This window comes from Aquila chrysaetos, chromosome W (genome assembly GCF_900496995.4).
Source record: "Aquila chrysaetos chrysaetos chromosome W, bAquChr1.4, whole genome shotgun sequence".
NCBI classification, from domain to species: Eukaryota; Metazoa; Chordata; class Aves; order Accipitriformes; family Accipitridae; genus Aquila; species Aquila chrysaetos.
The window spans coordinates 11,057,039-11,073,518 of record NC_054457.1 but is presented as its reverse complement, the minus strand read 5'-3'; the positions used below and the strand labels follow the sequence as shown (position 1 = coordinate 11,073,518).

General features: G+C 43.0%; 1 protein-coding gene across 1 annotated transcript in view; it reads right to left on the bottom strand.

Annotated features, from left to right (window-relative positions):
• LOC121232838 (ubiquilin-1-like) overlaps window positions 1-16,480 on the bottom strand; it is a 1,092,736-nt gene that overhangs the window by 43,233 nt on the left and 1,033,023 nt on the right. The window lies entirely within an intron of this gene.

Genomic DNA, 16,480 nt, shown 5'->3' with positions numbered 1-16,480 from the left:
ACTAGTAATTGTTCATTTCTCTTCAAAAAACTGCATAGGTGAACAGAGGGGTTTTGTTTGGGTGTTGTGGTTTTTTTGGCTTTGAATCTGGTGGCAGAGGAGATCACCTACACTGGTCAGATTCTGAATGCCTTTTCCCTTTTTTCCCCACCCTGTGAAAGAATTAAAAAAAAAATGTTTAGCTAATATACTAGACATGACACTTTATATCTGCAGTTATTTTCCATATTAAAGTAGTATAAATTAACACGAGAAAGACTCAGGATTTATTTAAACTGCATACTTCTGTAAAATTACACAAGTATATTTATATGGGACACAAACCCATCTGAACACCAGATATCAATATATAAATGAATATAGTCAAGGCACTTATAGGATACACAACCGAGAAAACACCTGGGGATAAAAACCACACTGGTTTGTTGCTTTTTTTTTTTTTTTTTTGCTTGTTTTTGTTTTTAACCCACTCACACATTTTTGGTTGCTTGTTGTTTGTTTTGTTTTGTTTTGTTTTGTTTTGTTTTGTTTTGTTTTTTTAAAGGGCTTCCTAGTATTTCAAAGCAGTATTCCAATAAAGAAGGCAAATCTAATGTTATTAAAGACAACACCACAAGAAAAGTGGTAGTATAAGAAGGGTTATCCTGGACAGCCTGGGAGGATTATAGGAGAGAATAATAAAAGCAGTAATGATGATCCCTGCGAGACAGATGAGACTGAATTTTCAAAAAAGGAAGATGTGTAAAGATAACAGCATATTAGACGGGGGGGAGGGGGAGCAAAATGAGCAAGAGAGGGAATGATTTTGTAGTAATTACGAAGCATGAAACAAAGACCAAGGTTTTTTGTCAATTCTTTTATTCTGATAATTTGTTATTACAATTAATTGCAAAACAGTTATTTTTCTTATTCAAAATTATCTATTTACAGAGAAAAATACTAAACACTAGCAAAATCATGGAGAACAGAATAAGGCAGAAAGACTGATGTTGTAAGTCTGAACACAGATGTTTCATGCTTCGTAATTAATTATGGAAAATAACTGCAGATATAAAGTGTCATGTCTAGTATATTAGCTAAACATTTTTTTTTTAATTCTTTCACAGGGTGGGGAAAAAAGGGAAAAGGCATTCAGAATCTGACCAGTGTAGGTGATCTCCTCTGCCACCAGATTCAAAGCCAAAAAAACCACAACACCCAAACAAAACCCCTCTGTTCACCTATGCAGTTTTTTGAAGAGAAATGAACAATTACTAGTTTGACTAACATTCTGAATAATTGATTTGTTGCACTTTCTGCTAAAGAAAAAATAGAAAACTAGTATTCTAGCAAAGCTTAAACTTTAATTGAAATGCGATAATTAGTTTTTCATCATTCAATAAAACTTACTCTTCCATTTGTATGTTTGAATTCTTGCTTTCTTAAAATTTCTCAATTAAGAATACTTCATTTAATGACTATCAAGATACAAATGCATTAGTATGCAAATGGTGAAAGTTTCACCAAACCAAAACTAAAAATGAGGCAGCTCATGCAAAGCCATCTCCCTGTGGCTGAATCTGAATCTAATTAATGTCAACAGTCATTATTTCCTCTCCCTGTATAGCACATCTGTATCCTTTTATTTCCATTGTGTGTGTGTATATATACATGAGTTTCAGTTGCAAGATGCAGAAGCTAGCACATGCAACTACCATGTAAAAAGAGCTTTTGTATCTTTTGGCTCTGAAAAATGCCCTGTGTCTTGCCTCAGAGCATGCTCAGTAGTAAATAGTTAATCTTGTGCTAAGAGACAAAATTTGAACATTTTTTTTGCCCCATGTGTACTGTCAGTGAATGTGATATGGCTATGAAAATGCAGAATTGTTTGTGCAGCACTGAATTTAGTACTAAATCCTGGGATCTTACTTATATTGGGATAGTTGTTGAAGTGGAGTATTACAGAGTACAAATAGGAGCTGCCTGACTTAAACTGGGTTAGCAAATCCCTATTAGGTACCTGGGCAGTCAGCAGAGAACACAGAAGTTGGAAGGAAAGAACCAGAGAAGAGAATAAGGGGGAAACAAAGCGATATAGCTGTAGTTCTAAAAATAGAAAATTAGAAAAAAAAGAAAAAAAAAAAAAAAGAAACTTTTTATTTAATGCAATGAAGCACTGAGCAATTTCCAAAGCAAGATATGTATGAAGATGGCACTTCATTGGGAGATAGGAAGATAGGATAAGAAAGCAGGAAAAAAGTCTTTATCAATCGATTTCTTGATCCCATGAATCTGTTAAACTTCTATGGTTATCAGTGACTTCTGAAAATTAATAGCATGAAGGTGCTAACAGTGGGATAAAACTTCAAGAAATTAGACATTGTAGCTAATAGTCCAAAATTATTTAAATTTCATAATAGTACTGGAAGACTTGCTGTAGCTTCACTGACTTTATTTGTCCTAGGTTGTTGTGGTTGTGTGCGTGTGTGTGTTTGCGTGGTGGTGGTGGTTGTTCTGACCAGCTCTTCAAAATTCACTTCCAAATACCACATCCTTGGGACTGATGACACTTTAGAATTGGTGTAACCTGCACTGATACTACTTTTCAGAACTGTGTACTCTGTGACCAAATAGTAACTGCAGCATCTTGTTTGTCCTAATAGATAAAACATTACTAGGTGGATCAAAGTAATCTGTCTTTTTAATAGTCTAATTCAAATTAAAAAACCCCAATTCTTTTTTTGTTTGTTTGTTTGTTTGTTTTTCATTATCTGCTGTTCCTTAAGAAATGTTTCTTTTCCCCAAACAAGGTTTGTAATTTTAAGATATACCTTCTTTCAATATATTCATATTTGTGAGCAATTTTGAATTAGGAAATCCAGGATATAGCTTTTCCTGAAATCCAATCACTCTGTTTCAAGTCATCACTAAATTGTTAAATTATATTTAGAGGTAAGAATTCAAAGCTGTATTACTTCGGATGTCTCGAAGCCAAAAGCCAACAGATTGGCTTCCACTATTCTTTAAATTTGTCTTCCTGTAAATTTTAAATTACCCTTCTGTCCCTCCTTGACATAGGTTTCCCCCCCCGCCGACCATCAGTAAAAGGTGTCTGTCTGTCGTGTGTGTCCCCCCCCCCCAGCACTGTGGAACAGTATTTTTTCTTGTCTTATTGAGTTTGACATAAATGAAAATTAGCTTGTATAATGCTTGTTGATTAGCAGCAGAAGGAATTCTATTAAAAGGAGAAAGAAGTTGTATTCTAAAAGTGCATGTTCACCTCCTCATAAAAAGCTTATTCTGTTTTTAAGTACTAAAGAAATAGAGACACACTTCTAATTTGGGCAATGCTGAATACAGTTCTCATTGGTCAACAATTAATCTCAGTCCTCTGTAGCAGTGCTACATATCAAGGTGCCGCGATTAGATCACTGGTCGGCCCGGACCAGGGAAGAGACAGATAACACACATGGTGTGAGTGCCAACTCCGTCCTTTATTGCGCAGTTAATTCCTTTTATACTAACAACGGTAGGTGGGATTACTGATACGTCATAGGGAGGCGACGACTAGCCTTCTCCCTTTCCGTGACATCGCGAGATCTTCCGAACGGTGTTCCCTACATCTCCCCCTCCTCATGTCCAACTAGCTCCCATTGGGTTCTCTTTATCGTGGAATATGCACCTGTGTTTTTCTAATTGGTATCTTTCTTATTTTTGTCTTCTTGTTTATTCTGTTCAAGGCCTTCTAAAGGCGTCTGGAATGCTCTTGTGACCGTTAGCTAAAAATGTTCCCACAACAATTCCCCCTCCCTTTTTCTATTAGAAGAGTATTAACAGATTTAGTCACCACCATCCGCGAACTCAGCCCAGCAATCGGTAGGTGCCAGCTTTACGTGGGCGTCCCCACAGAGGCAACGATGGCCTTGCCGTACACCAGCCCGATGCTCTTTGGAAAATCCCGGTATTTGTACATTTGCAGAGGAACAGATTTCAGCACACGTGGCCAGCGGGTGCTAAAATTCGCCTCAGTTGAAACATGGGGAGCCTATGGCACATGCGGTCGCTGGCCAGGCGTGCCGCACGAGTCATAGCCATCCTGTCTATTGGTTCACGGGCTTAGTGATGTGGTTGCAGTGCACAGAGAATCTTGACCTGTTATGTCGGCTAAGGTGACCTACAAGGTCTATGAACACAATTAATTAAACACAGTAAAAGCAACATTATACCTAATAAAATACACAAGAATAAAAGAAACCCCGATTTTTAACAAAGATACAAACCAACTCCTAAGTCCCCATCCCGCAGCTAAATGCTCCAAGCCGAAATGACAGTTTTCTTAATTGCTATAAAGGTCTTGCAGCGCCTTCTTGCTTCTGCAGTTCTGTTATCTTGTTTATTAATTGCTCCAGCGTCAGAAATTCGTAGCAGATACCCAAGACGTCACAAGCCAGGAAAGGATAACAGCAATCTGTAAAGAAAAAACACTCAAACACTACGAGGTTAGGGCAGGACGAACCATACGACTAGGGACCCATTTCAGTAGCCCTTCAGGCGTCTGTACACAGGCGTACCCCCGCCCGAGGCAACGCAGCTCAAACGGTCCGTCCCATTGGCGTGTCTGGGGATCACGCACACGGACCAACGGGTAGGGGCCTTTCTCTTCCGTAGTCGTAAAACGTCGTTGCGCCGCCGTCTGGTCCAGGTCCCCCCGAATTGTCTGATTTAATGAAGTTAACGCAGTTAACAGGAGACGCTGTGTACGGAGAACAGGTGAATTATCCCGTAAGCAGGAGGGCTCCGCCTGCTCCCCCTCCCTAAGCCGATCTAGCAGGGTCTTTAAGGTTCGATGTGCTCGTTCTACAATGGCCTGGCTGGTGCTGTTATAAGGAATGCCATGTACAAGGGCTATACCCCAGATTGCACAAAATCGTTTCACCTTTTCCGCGGTATAAGCTGTGCCATTATCCGTCTTGATCTGTCGTGGAATCCCCAGTTGGGCTATGCAAGCACGCCAGTGTTGTACAACCGCCAAGCTATTCTGCTTCCTGTGCGCTGTAGCGAGAATATACTTACTATAGGTGTCTACGGTAACATGCAAATACTGTAGTGGCTTAAAGGGAGCGTACTCCGGTCCACTCATGTTGACTGCGGGCTACTTATGCTAACTCTAAATAATCAGGCTCAAAGAAATGTTCCCTCATTTTCTATGAAATCTCTCACAATTTCCCCTTTTCTTTTTTTTTTTTTTTTTCTTTTTTCCGTGCAAGATTCCCCTTATTTCACAAAAGAATCCAACTTATATATGTTTCAACAAAGATCTAGAAAGAACTAACGGTATACAGCCAATACTACTAACACAGGAGCACATATCTGGCTCAGCTGGGATTCTTGACAGTCCTCAGAACAGTTAAAGATAAAAACATTCTATACACATACTCGTGACTGTCTTCAGCCACATCTTCCCAGGCCTACACAAGGCCATCCTCCAACCTGACCTTGTAAAACTAGTTCTTCAAGGCTTGGCAAACATGCAGCACAACAAATTCTAACGGTCACTCTTGAAAACAAATGCCAGGTGTTCCGAGCTGCTCCCACATCGCCCCCTTTTTTGTTTAGGAACATCAGATTCACGAGGAAGGCAGCGAGGACTCTAGCTTCGAACTGACGCAATCCTCGTACTGCTGCTCAGGTGATTCTGATTGCTGCAAACACACAAATGATTAATAATTCTCCAATAGCAATATAAATTCAGATACACAAATTTAAACCTTCAAATCATGTTTTTGGATTTAAGCATTCAACAGTATTAGACAATTCTTTGAAAAACACCTTATTCTGCTAATTTCGTATATACACTTTCATTCCCTTGTAAAGGAGTTACACAGAGCCCTTGTTTTTGAAATACCCAATTGCAATGTAATTTCATTCTATTTTATAATGCATTTTGTCTATGTGATGGGTTGATCCTGGCTGGACACCATTTACCTACCATAGCTATCCTATCACTCTCTCCTCCACAGCTGGACAGGGGAACGGGAAATGAGGTTTTGCGGTTAGTTCATCACACATTATCTCTGTCACTTCATCCTCCTCAGTGGCAGCACTCATCACACTCTTCCCCTGTTCCAGCGTGGGATCTCTCCCACGGGAGACAGTCCTCCACGAAGATCTTCAGCATGGGTCCCCTCCACGGCGTGCAGTCCTTCAGGAGCACACTGCTCCAGCGTGGACCTCCATAGACCGCAGGGGAACGACCCGTCTCACCACGGTCTTCACCACGGGCTGCAGGGGAATCTCTGCTCCGGTGCCTGGAGCATCTCCTCCTCCCCCTCCTTCTGCACTGACCTTGGTGTCTGCAGGGTTATTTCTCTTAGATGTTCTCACTCTTCAGCTGCCATGTCTGTGTGTTCCGCAACCGCATCTCTCTTCCCCCTCTCCAGCCGTTTGTTTTCATTAATTTTTTTTTTTCTGTCTCTTCCTCTCTCTCTCTTTTTTTTTTTATTTTTCCAATTATTTTTATGCAAGCCAAGTTACATGAAATGCTTTTGCAATCATACGTTCAACTATTTTATGATACGTGGTACAATCATTACAACTGCTAATATTACAATTAAAATAACTGAGCCATGCATAAGCAAATCTTTCAACCATCCCGTAATTCCCAAACTTGTTAGCCGTCCAGTTAAAGCTGTGTCAGTTATCGTGAGCCTTTTACTGTGAATCATATTGATATCGGGTGTTAGTAACGCAAGTCGTCCGAGGCTACATGGCCTCCTGTTAAGTTGTGATGGAATTCCTCTCCCACGCTCTATTCCCACAAATTAAAACATCCCCGCAGGTAAAGCAGCTGGAATAGAAAAAAGAGCGTGATATTCTGGAATAGATATAGTTACACCAAGCTGTAGCATTTCTATATACAGGCAAAATAGCATTTACATTCTGACCCTTTCGAGTGGTGTTATGGGTGTAATTAAACATCACACAGGGATTCATGATGACTGATCCTAAGAACTCTAACTCTTGAGGTTCTTGCATTTCTTGAGGCAGGTGTGCATACAACAGGAAAAGTAAACATGGTATCTCCTTGCTGTAGAGCTTTTTCTCGACAGCGTTCCATCAAGCTATGTGTATTTTTTCCCAAATTATTAAGTGAATCGTCATGGATTAGACAGAGGCACAGAGTTAGAGGGAGTAGCAGGAGAAGGAGATACAGGCAGTGCAGCAAAGCGAGGTTCTGTTTTAAGTTCTGCAAACCCTGGAGAGGGAGTACCAGGGGATTGGGGTGGGGGGGTGGGGGACGGCAGCGGTCCCGGCCGCGCAGAGGCCGCGGGAGGCAGCGGCGGGACGGCCGCGGCAGGCAGCGGTGGAGGTAATGAGGGATATAAATCCGGCTCTTTTTCAGAGTCCACCCTGCCTGATACAAAAGAATTATTATCAGAATCAGAATCCTGCTCGTTAGCGGCCTGCTTACAGACTGCCTCCTCAAAAGCAGTATCAGGCTGTACCCGCCTGCAAAACTTGTTGCAAGGCCGCCACTACCGGACGCGCTTCCCGGTGTTGCTCTCTCTCCAGTACCTGGCGTATCATGTTGCCTAGGGACGAACCCGCTGGCAAATGAGAGACAAGCGCTGCGCTCTGTGGGTTAGCTTGAGCCCTAGCACATTCAAGCACAATCGCCTCTTTAGCCGCCTCCGGGAGGTTTGCCGCCTGCACAGCAAGCTGAAGCCCATCTAAAAAGGCAGTAAACCTCTCGGCAATCCCCTGCCGAACTTTCACGCAAGGGGGGTCCGCTCTATCCATGGCCGCGACACGCCCAAGAGCGGCCAAGGCAGTTGTTGCGACTGCCGTAAAGTCACGCCCGCGCATGCCCCGTGCCTGTGCCTGAGGCGTTGCAAACCGTCCCTCCCCATGAGCTGCCGAACCACCCGCCGCAACTCCTCTCGTGGATACTGGGGGGGGGGGGGGGCGCATCAGGTCCCGCTGGTGCCGCCTCTGCAGGAAAAACCTCCGTCTCCGCCGCACCCTCCGTGCCCATGTCCGCAATTAAGGACGGCCCACTCTGTGAACCCCGCTCCACGGCCGCCCGCTCCGTCTGAGTCCGACCCGCTGTCCCCGAGGGCACTGTCCCCGCTGTCCCCGAGGGCGCTGTCCCCGCTGCTCCCGAGGCGGCGCTGCACCCGCAGACGCAGCAGCTCGCGCCGCCAACCAGCACGCCTCAGCCTCCCGTCCCGCCGCGACCACCTGCTCCACCTTCCCCCAACTCTGCGATCGTTCAGCAGCTCCGCGCTCGGATCGGAGCAAGGACTCCCGAATCTCTCCCCAATTTGGGGGGCTCAAAACTTATCTAGGAAACTCAATGTCCCCCCGGCGCAGCATCCATTGGATGCATTCGCCCGTGGGGCCCCTCCTAATCGAACCGCGGGCACCCGCCTCATCAGCTAACACCTTTAATACCTTAATCGCTTGCGCAAGCTCCATCGTCGCCTGTGCGGCCGATCACGTCGGGGTCACCACTATGTAGCAGTGCTACATATCAAGGTGCCGCGATTAGATCACTGGTCGGCCCGGACCAGGGAAGAGACAGTTAACACACATGGTGTGAGCGTCAACTTCCTCTTTTATTGCGCAGTTAATTCCTTTTATACTAACAACGGTAGGTGGGATTACTGATATGTCATAGGGAGGCGACGACTAGCCTTCTACCTTTCCGTGACATCGCGAGATCTTCCGAACGCTGTACCCTACAGTCCTCCTTTCCCAGTTGTCGTGGTTTAAGCCCAGCCAGCAACTAGGCACCATGCAGCCGCTCGCTCACTCCTCCCCGCTCCCGGTGGGATGGGGAGGAGAATCGAAAAAAAAAAAAGTAAAACTCGTGGGTTGAGATAGGAACGATTTCATAACTAAAGTAAAATAAAATGTAACTGAAGTAAAGTAAAATGTAATACTAACAATAATAATAAAATATAATAATAATAACGAAAAGGAATATAATAAAATAATAATTAAAGAAAACAACAAAACAAGAAAAGAAAAGTGACGCACAATGCAATTGCTCACCACCCACTGACCGATGCCTGAGCAGCGATCCGCCCCCCCCCCCCCCCGGCCAACTCCCCCCAGTTTATATACTGAGCATGACGTTCTATGGTAAGGAATATCCCTTTGGCTAGTTTGGGTCAGGTGTCCTGGCCGTGCTCCCTCCCAGCTTCTCGTGCACCTGCTTGCTGGCAGAGCACGGGAAACTGAACAATCCTTAACTTAGGACAAGCGCTACTTAGCAACAGCTAAAACATCAGTGTGTTATCAACATCATTCTCACACTAAATCCAAAACACACTGTACCAGCTACTAAGAAGAAAATTAACTCTATCCCAGTCGAAACCAGGACACCAGTTCACCACTTAATATATCAGCCGAGCCATCCAGTATAAATTGCAAGGAAATTCTTTAATCAGCTGATTTGTTCTCCACTATGTCGCCCTTATTCTTAGAAGTTAGTTGTGTATGACTTTGGGGGGGGGAGGAACGCTATTTTTCCATATCTTGTTCCTTTTACATTTGTAATAAATGAGTGTTCATAAAGAGAAAGCTTATTTTATAGTCGTTGCAGCCTGTTTCGGGGTGGGAGGAGGAGAGGGAGGCAGGGAGGGAGGGAGGGGGGGAGAGAGACACATGCACACTCCCAGTATGCTTTCTTCTGAAAATTTAGCAATTCTCTTGCTATTTTCCCATAATCTGAGTCATTTTAGATTGTGAGTGTATATAACTTACTGATAGCCAGATTTGTCGCTCTTCTGATTTCCAGTACAAATCTTCAGTAGTATTCTGTATTTGTCCTAGTTGCTTTGAAATAAGCTGTAAATCGTGTATGTAGCAACATATATAGGAAGACTCAGCAAATAAAGATTATGCCTTTTAAAAATAAAATAAAAATTACCGGAATTTCAAGACCAAAGGTGAGGTGACAGAAATCCTGAACAGAGAGAAGGAAGAGAAAGACTCCTATTTACTGAGATAATAGTGTGAATAAAACAACAAAAATAAGTAGGGATAATGCTTAGATAGTAGAGTCCAATTGGAAAATGCTTGTCTACTGCTCAGGATAATCAAACTGATGAATGTTGTTGGTTTTTTTGTTTTGTTTTGTTTTGTTTTGTTTTGTTTTTTTCTCTCTAGACTTTGAAAGAGTGATTCCAGCTAAGAACTAGCAGTCATAGTTCAGAAGCTCAGGGCTCTATTCCTGCCTAATGCTACTTTTATGGAGCTCTTTAATGTCTTCTAGAGAGTAAAGACAAATCCCACTCAAAGTGAGGATAACAGCATTTCATTTATTGGAATTATTGATGAACTAACAAGGATGTTGCACTCTGGTTCTAGCAAAGCATTATGCCTGTGGTTTGCTATATTAAAGGCAGGGTATTCACAAAGTGAGCCCCATAACAACAGTAGAAGATAACTGTTGTCTATCCAGTTACACTTCAGCATGCAGCGTTTTCAATTTAACCTTTTTAATTGACTCTAAAACAAGAGTCCTAACCTCAACTCAGGAATGGGAAGGGAAACTTAATACACATCCTGTGTGGGGTTTTTTGTTTGTTTGTTTGTTTGTTTGTTTTTCCTTTTTTTAAATTTTATTTTATTTTTCTTTTTTCCTTTTGGACATATGAAAGTAGAAGTTAATACGTTTGGGGGTTTTTTTTCTTTCTTCCCCTATGCATGAAAAACATGAAAGGTGAATGTGTTATCTTCTGGTTTTAATGTTCAGAAATATAAGGAATGTTATGTCTAATTTATAGCAAAACTTTGGAGATCTTGGTTGTAAGTTTTAATGCAATTAATACCACCTGAGGCCTTGGCTAAACTCAGAATTGTAACATTTTAACTTAAGGTTGTCGTGGTTTAACCCCAGCCAGCAACTAAGCACCACGCAGCCGCTCACTCACTCCCCCCCCACCCAGTGGGATGGGGGAGAAAATCGGGAAAAGAAGTAAAACTCGTGGGTTGAGATAAGAACGGTTAATAGAACAGAAAGGAAGAAACTAATAATGATAATGATAACACTAATAAAATGACAACAGCAATGATAAAAGGATTGGAATGTACAAATGATGTGCAGTGCAATTGCTCACCACCCGCCGATCGACACCCAGCTAGTTCCTGAGCGGCGATCCCCCGCCCCCACTCCCCCCAGTTTATACACTAGATGTGGCGTCACACGGTATGGAATACCCCGTTGGCCACTTTGGGTCAGCTGCCCTGGCTGTGTCCTGTGCCAACTTCTTGTGCCCCTCCAGCTTTCTCGCTGGCTGGGCATGAGAAGCTGAAAAATCCTTGACTTTAGTCTAAACATTACTTAGCAACAACTGAAAACATCAGTGTTATCAACATTCTTCTCATACTGAACTCAAAACATAGCACTGTGTATTGGCTTTGTGTGGCAAGGTTTTGGTAGCGGGGGGGGGTTACAGGGGTGGCTTCTGTGAGAAGCTGCTGGAAGCTTCCCCTGTGTCCGACAGAGCCAATACCAGCCGGCTCTAAGACGGACCCGCCGCCGGCCAAGGCCGAGCCAATCAGCGATAGTGGTAACGCCTCTGTGATAACATTTTTAAGAAGGAAAAAAAGTTGGGACAGACGGAAACGGCAGCCGGAGAGAGGAGTGAGAACATGTAAGAGAAAACAACCCTGCAGACACCAAGGTCAGTGAAGAAGGAGGGGGAGGAGATGCTCCAGGCGCCGGAGCAGAGATTCCCCTGCAGCCCGTGGTGAAGACCATGGTGAGGCAGGCTGTCCCCCTGCAGTCCATGGAGGTCCACGGTGGAGCAGATATCCACCTGTAGCCCGTGGAGGACCCCACGCGGAGCAGGTGGGTTCCCGAAGGAGGCTGTGACCCCGTGGGAACCCTGCGCTGGAGCAGGCTCCTGGCAGGACCTGCGGATCTGTGGAGAGAGGAGCCCACGGAGCAGGTTTTCTGGCAGGACTTGTGACCCCGTGGGGGACCCACGCTGGAGCAGTGTGCTCCTGAAGGACTGCACACCGTGGAAAGGACCCATGCTGGAGCAGTTTGTGAAGAACTGCAGCCCGTGGGAAGGACCCACGTTGGAGAAGTTTGTGGAGGACTGTCTCCTGTGGGAGGGACCCCACGCTGGAGCAGGGGAAGAGTGTGATGAGTCCTCCCCCTGAGGAGGATGAAGCGGCAGAAAATAACGTGTGATGAACTGACCGTAAACCCCATTCCCCGTCCCCCTGTGCCGCTGGGGGGGGGGTTGGTAGAGAATCCGGAGTGAAGTTGTGCCCGGGAAGAAGGGAGGGGTGGAGGGAAGGTGTTCTGAGATTTGGTTTTATTTCTCATTACCCTACTCTGGTTGATTGGCAATAAATTGAGTTAATTTTCCCCAAGCTGAGTCTGTTTTGCCTGTGACGGGTAATTGGTGAGTGATCTCTCCTGTCCTTATCTTGACCCACAAGCTCTTTGTTATATTTTCTCTCCCCTGTCCAGCTGAGGAGGGGGGGGGAGTGATAGAATGGCTTTGGTGGGCACCTGGCGTCCAGCCAGGGTCAACCCACCACACACGTACCAGCTACTAGGAAGACAATTAACTCTATCCCAGCTGAAACCAGGACAAAGTATAACTTTAAACTGAGTTTAGCTAAACTGGTTCAAACCTTTTACTGATATTCTCAATTTGGTTCAACTTGGCTTGAGCCAGTATTTTGATTTTGATGCAAAATATTCCCTGGTCACTGCAAGTTCATTTTCAGTTGTGTGTGGGGTGTGGGGTTTTTGTTTGTTTTGGTTTGTGGTTTTTTTTTTTCAAATTTAAGTGACTACATTTGATTAAATCAACTACCTATGGAAAAAAATCACAAACTGGAGATGTCTAGTCAGAGCTGGGAATTAAGGTGAAATGAAAACTGGTAAGATGCTTGACTCGAAGTAAATCAGGTCTATTAGCTAGAAGGCAGAATTTTCTTCTTCTCGGATACCTATTAACAAGAAACAATTAAAGGAAACAATTTTGAAAATTACATTATTTGGAATTATTAGGAGTATAAAGTATTTTAAATTGTATGGAAGAATGCTCAGAATTTGACTTCTAATGAACGTTTACAGCACCTGGTAGAGTTCACATTAGTGGTCTGACCTGGCTGTTGAAGTTTAGAGACTTCACTGGAAGGAGAGTTGTGCAAGATTTCCGTCTGGCTTGAGTCTTGACCTGTTTATTATAAGCACTTTGTTATATTATATAAAGTTATTCATCTGTACATAAAGAAGCTGAACTGCTGCAGTAAATGCTGTAATTGTAGATGAGGAAAAAGGAATGGTATAAAAATTAAACTGCTGTCTCTAATATCAAACTTACTTTGAATTATATTCTTTAGGATCAGAAGTTGATGCAGAAAAGTTGTGCAGATCATAGAATCATAGAATATCTCAAGTTGGAAGGGACCCATAAGGATCATTGAGTCCAACTCCCTGCTCCTCGCAGGACTACCTAAAACTAAACCATATGACTAAGAGACGCTCCTTGAACTCTGACAGGCTTGGTGCCATGACCACTTCCCTGGGGAGCCTGTTCCAGTGACCAACCGCCCTCCCAGTGAAGAACCTTTTCCTAATGTCCAATCTGAACTTCCCCTGTCGCAGCTTCATTCCATTTCCTCATGTCCTGTCAATGGTCAGCAGAGAGAGGAGATCAGCACCTTCCCCTCCGCTGCCCCCCTTGAGGAAGTTGTAGAGTGCAATGAGGTCACCCCTCAGCCTTCTCTTCTCCAAGCTGAACAAACCAAGTGACCTCAGCCGCTCCTCATAAGTCTTGCCCTCGAGACCTTTCACCATCTTGGTCGCCCTCCTCTGGACACACTCTAATAGTTTGATGGCCGCCTTATGTTGAGGCACCCAAACCAGCATACAGTACTCGAGGTGGGGCCGCACCAGTGCAGTGCACAGTGGGACAATCACCTCCCTTGACCAGCTAGCTATGCTGTGCTCGATGCACCCCAGGACACGGTTGGCGCTTTTGGCTGCCAGGGCACACTGTTGACTCATATTCAACTTACCATCAACCCAAACCCCCAGATCTCTTTCCGCGGGGCTGCTCTCCAGCCTCTCGTCCCCCAATTTGTATGTATAACCAGGATTACCCCCGTCCCCGTCTATCATAATAGATGATTATAGAAAGAGGAAATAAAAGCGCAGGGGGAAGGAAGGAAGCGGGGGAAAAAAGTGAAACCAAGAGTAAAGAAATGAAAAGTGAAAGATATTGTTCAAAATAAAAACAGCCTATGGAGGAGTAAGAACTCAAAATCCTTTGCTGGATCATTTTCATTTTCTATGCATTGTGTATAAGCTGTATTCTGAACTATCTCAATTTGAACACACAAGCATATTGTCATGTTTCAGGGTATTTTCTACCTTGACACTTTCAGTATAGGCAAATAAACTCCCTTTTCCATTTTATCTGTACCAAAATGAAGATGATGAAACTACCATTAAAACTTCCTCTTTGCTTACTTAAGGGCTTTTTATGATTTGCAAGTTATTCTTTTATATGAATTTGTATTCTTTGTCCCTCAGGTATTCTCAGTAAATAACACAGATGATTAATTCTCTCATCTGACTTGTAAACATGAAATTTGTAAATTTCCACTAAGTTAAAGCAGGTAGCATTTGTGCTATTTCAGTACAAACTGTACTCCAAGTAATAATACCATACAACAGTGTAAAATGATATAGTCAGCATAAGCTAGCATATAAACTAAGAGCCATGGATGAGGAACATCTCCTTGTCCTTTGATCTGTTTGATTTCTGCTTGAAATCACTACTTGATTGCAGTGCAAAATGTTATTTCATAATGGCCCTCATTCTGCCAGTCAATAGGACGATGTATCACTAGCATGTGTCAAAGTGCTCTGCTGGATCGGAATTCAACACTTTGTAGGGTCAAGTTCTAATGTGTGGAAAAGGAAACAGCATGACCAAGGAAAGGCTCAGTGGTTAAATATGCCTGAAATAATTTTTACTGTAACAAATTGAAGGTCTAGGACAGACAAAACTTGGGATAGGCTTTAGCCATTTTTGCTATTCCAGTTTTAAAACCTTTTATCAGATTTTTAATTGGTTTAGTAAAAATTTACTGAACCAATTTAAATAGTTTCTGAGAAATTATCCCAATAGTAGACCAAGCCAACAAATCACTTGATGAATCAGACTATTGTAGGAAAAGGTTAATTCCAGGATAACTTAAGGATAGGAAGAAAGGACATTTGACTCTAGGATTCGAAGCCATCCGTATATTTGATACTAAACAGGATAGGAATCTGGAATTTCCTATCTGATGGATAGGAAAATCACTAATGTTTTGGGAAAGGACCTAATTTGGTGATACTAAATTTAAGTATGGATTAAGGGGGGTGGGGGTGGGTGTTGTTGTCTTTTTTTGTCCAAGTTGAGGAAAATCTGATTCCCAGCTATGGGATGCTTCCATATAATTCTATTTTAAAGTAGTAAAAGGTTGTTATTTTGATATAGTAAAGGTTGAAAGATCAAGAAAATGAGAATGAGCAAGAGGGAGCCATGAGCAATCGCAAAGCTTAATTAAATGTTTGATGAATTTACGATCTTGTTGAGAAGGCACAAGCAGAGGCCTTGCTTGAATAGATAGGGCCGGAAAAGATAAGAACTCCTGCCCTTTGTTCTCGTCCTTGTAGATAATTTAGCTTAAACTAGCCATATGGTTTTACATCACTAATGAAAGCTTAGATAATAAGAGCACTAACAAGCATTTTTTAGGGACCAACGTGCATTCTTTAGGATAAGATGTATCAAAACATGTAAAGGACCATAGTGCGCAGAATCACCTGAGGAGGGTCAAGTAGCGGACAAGTGAGGAAGACTATGGAAGACCACCAGAGGACTCCTGAAGGCCACCAGAGACCTTCAATGTGCCTGCGTAAAGGGCATTTGCATATGCTAATAGTTTCCCCGGAAAACTAATGAATATGCATAACATTTCTCGGAAATCTAGTGAATATGTATGTAGAACATGTACTTAACCTGCACAATTAGGCCTGATGGGGTGCACGATAGGTGGAAGCGATCCCTCGTGCACCCAGCGCTGCAATAAAGAATGCCTGCTTTCTAAAACTCCAAAATCGAGTCTTAGAGAGTTTCCTCGACCGGCTTTTTTCGGTAACAGTTTGAGATATTGAGTTTTTACCCTTAAGCTGATGCTAAACAAGTAACCTAGAAGCAAAAGGCAATTTTATGATCTCTCTTTACATAGGTTCAGAAGCTGTATGTAGTTTTTCTCCCTCGCTTTTTAACGTGAAAGTCGTACAGGTCATGGCACGGCTTTGTTACTTCATACAACATCATTGTGCGTTATATTATATGCAAGTAATAGTGCAATTATATGTAGGACATCAACACTGTAATATTGTAAAACTCATAACATTTTTAATGCATTTACTTGGAACTTCAGAGTACTGAAGTCACCTGAC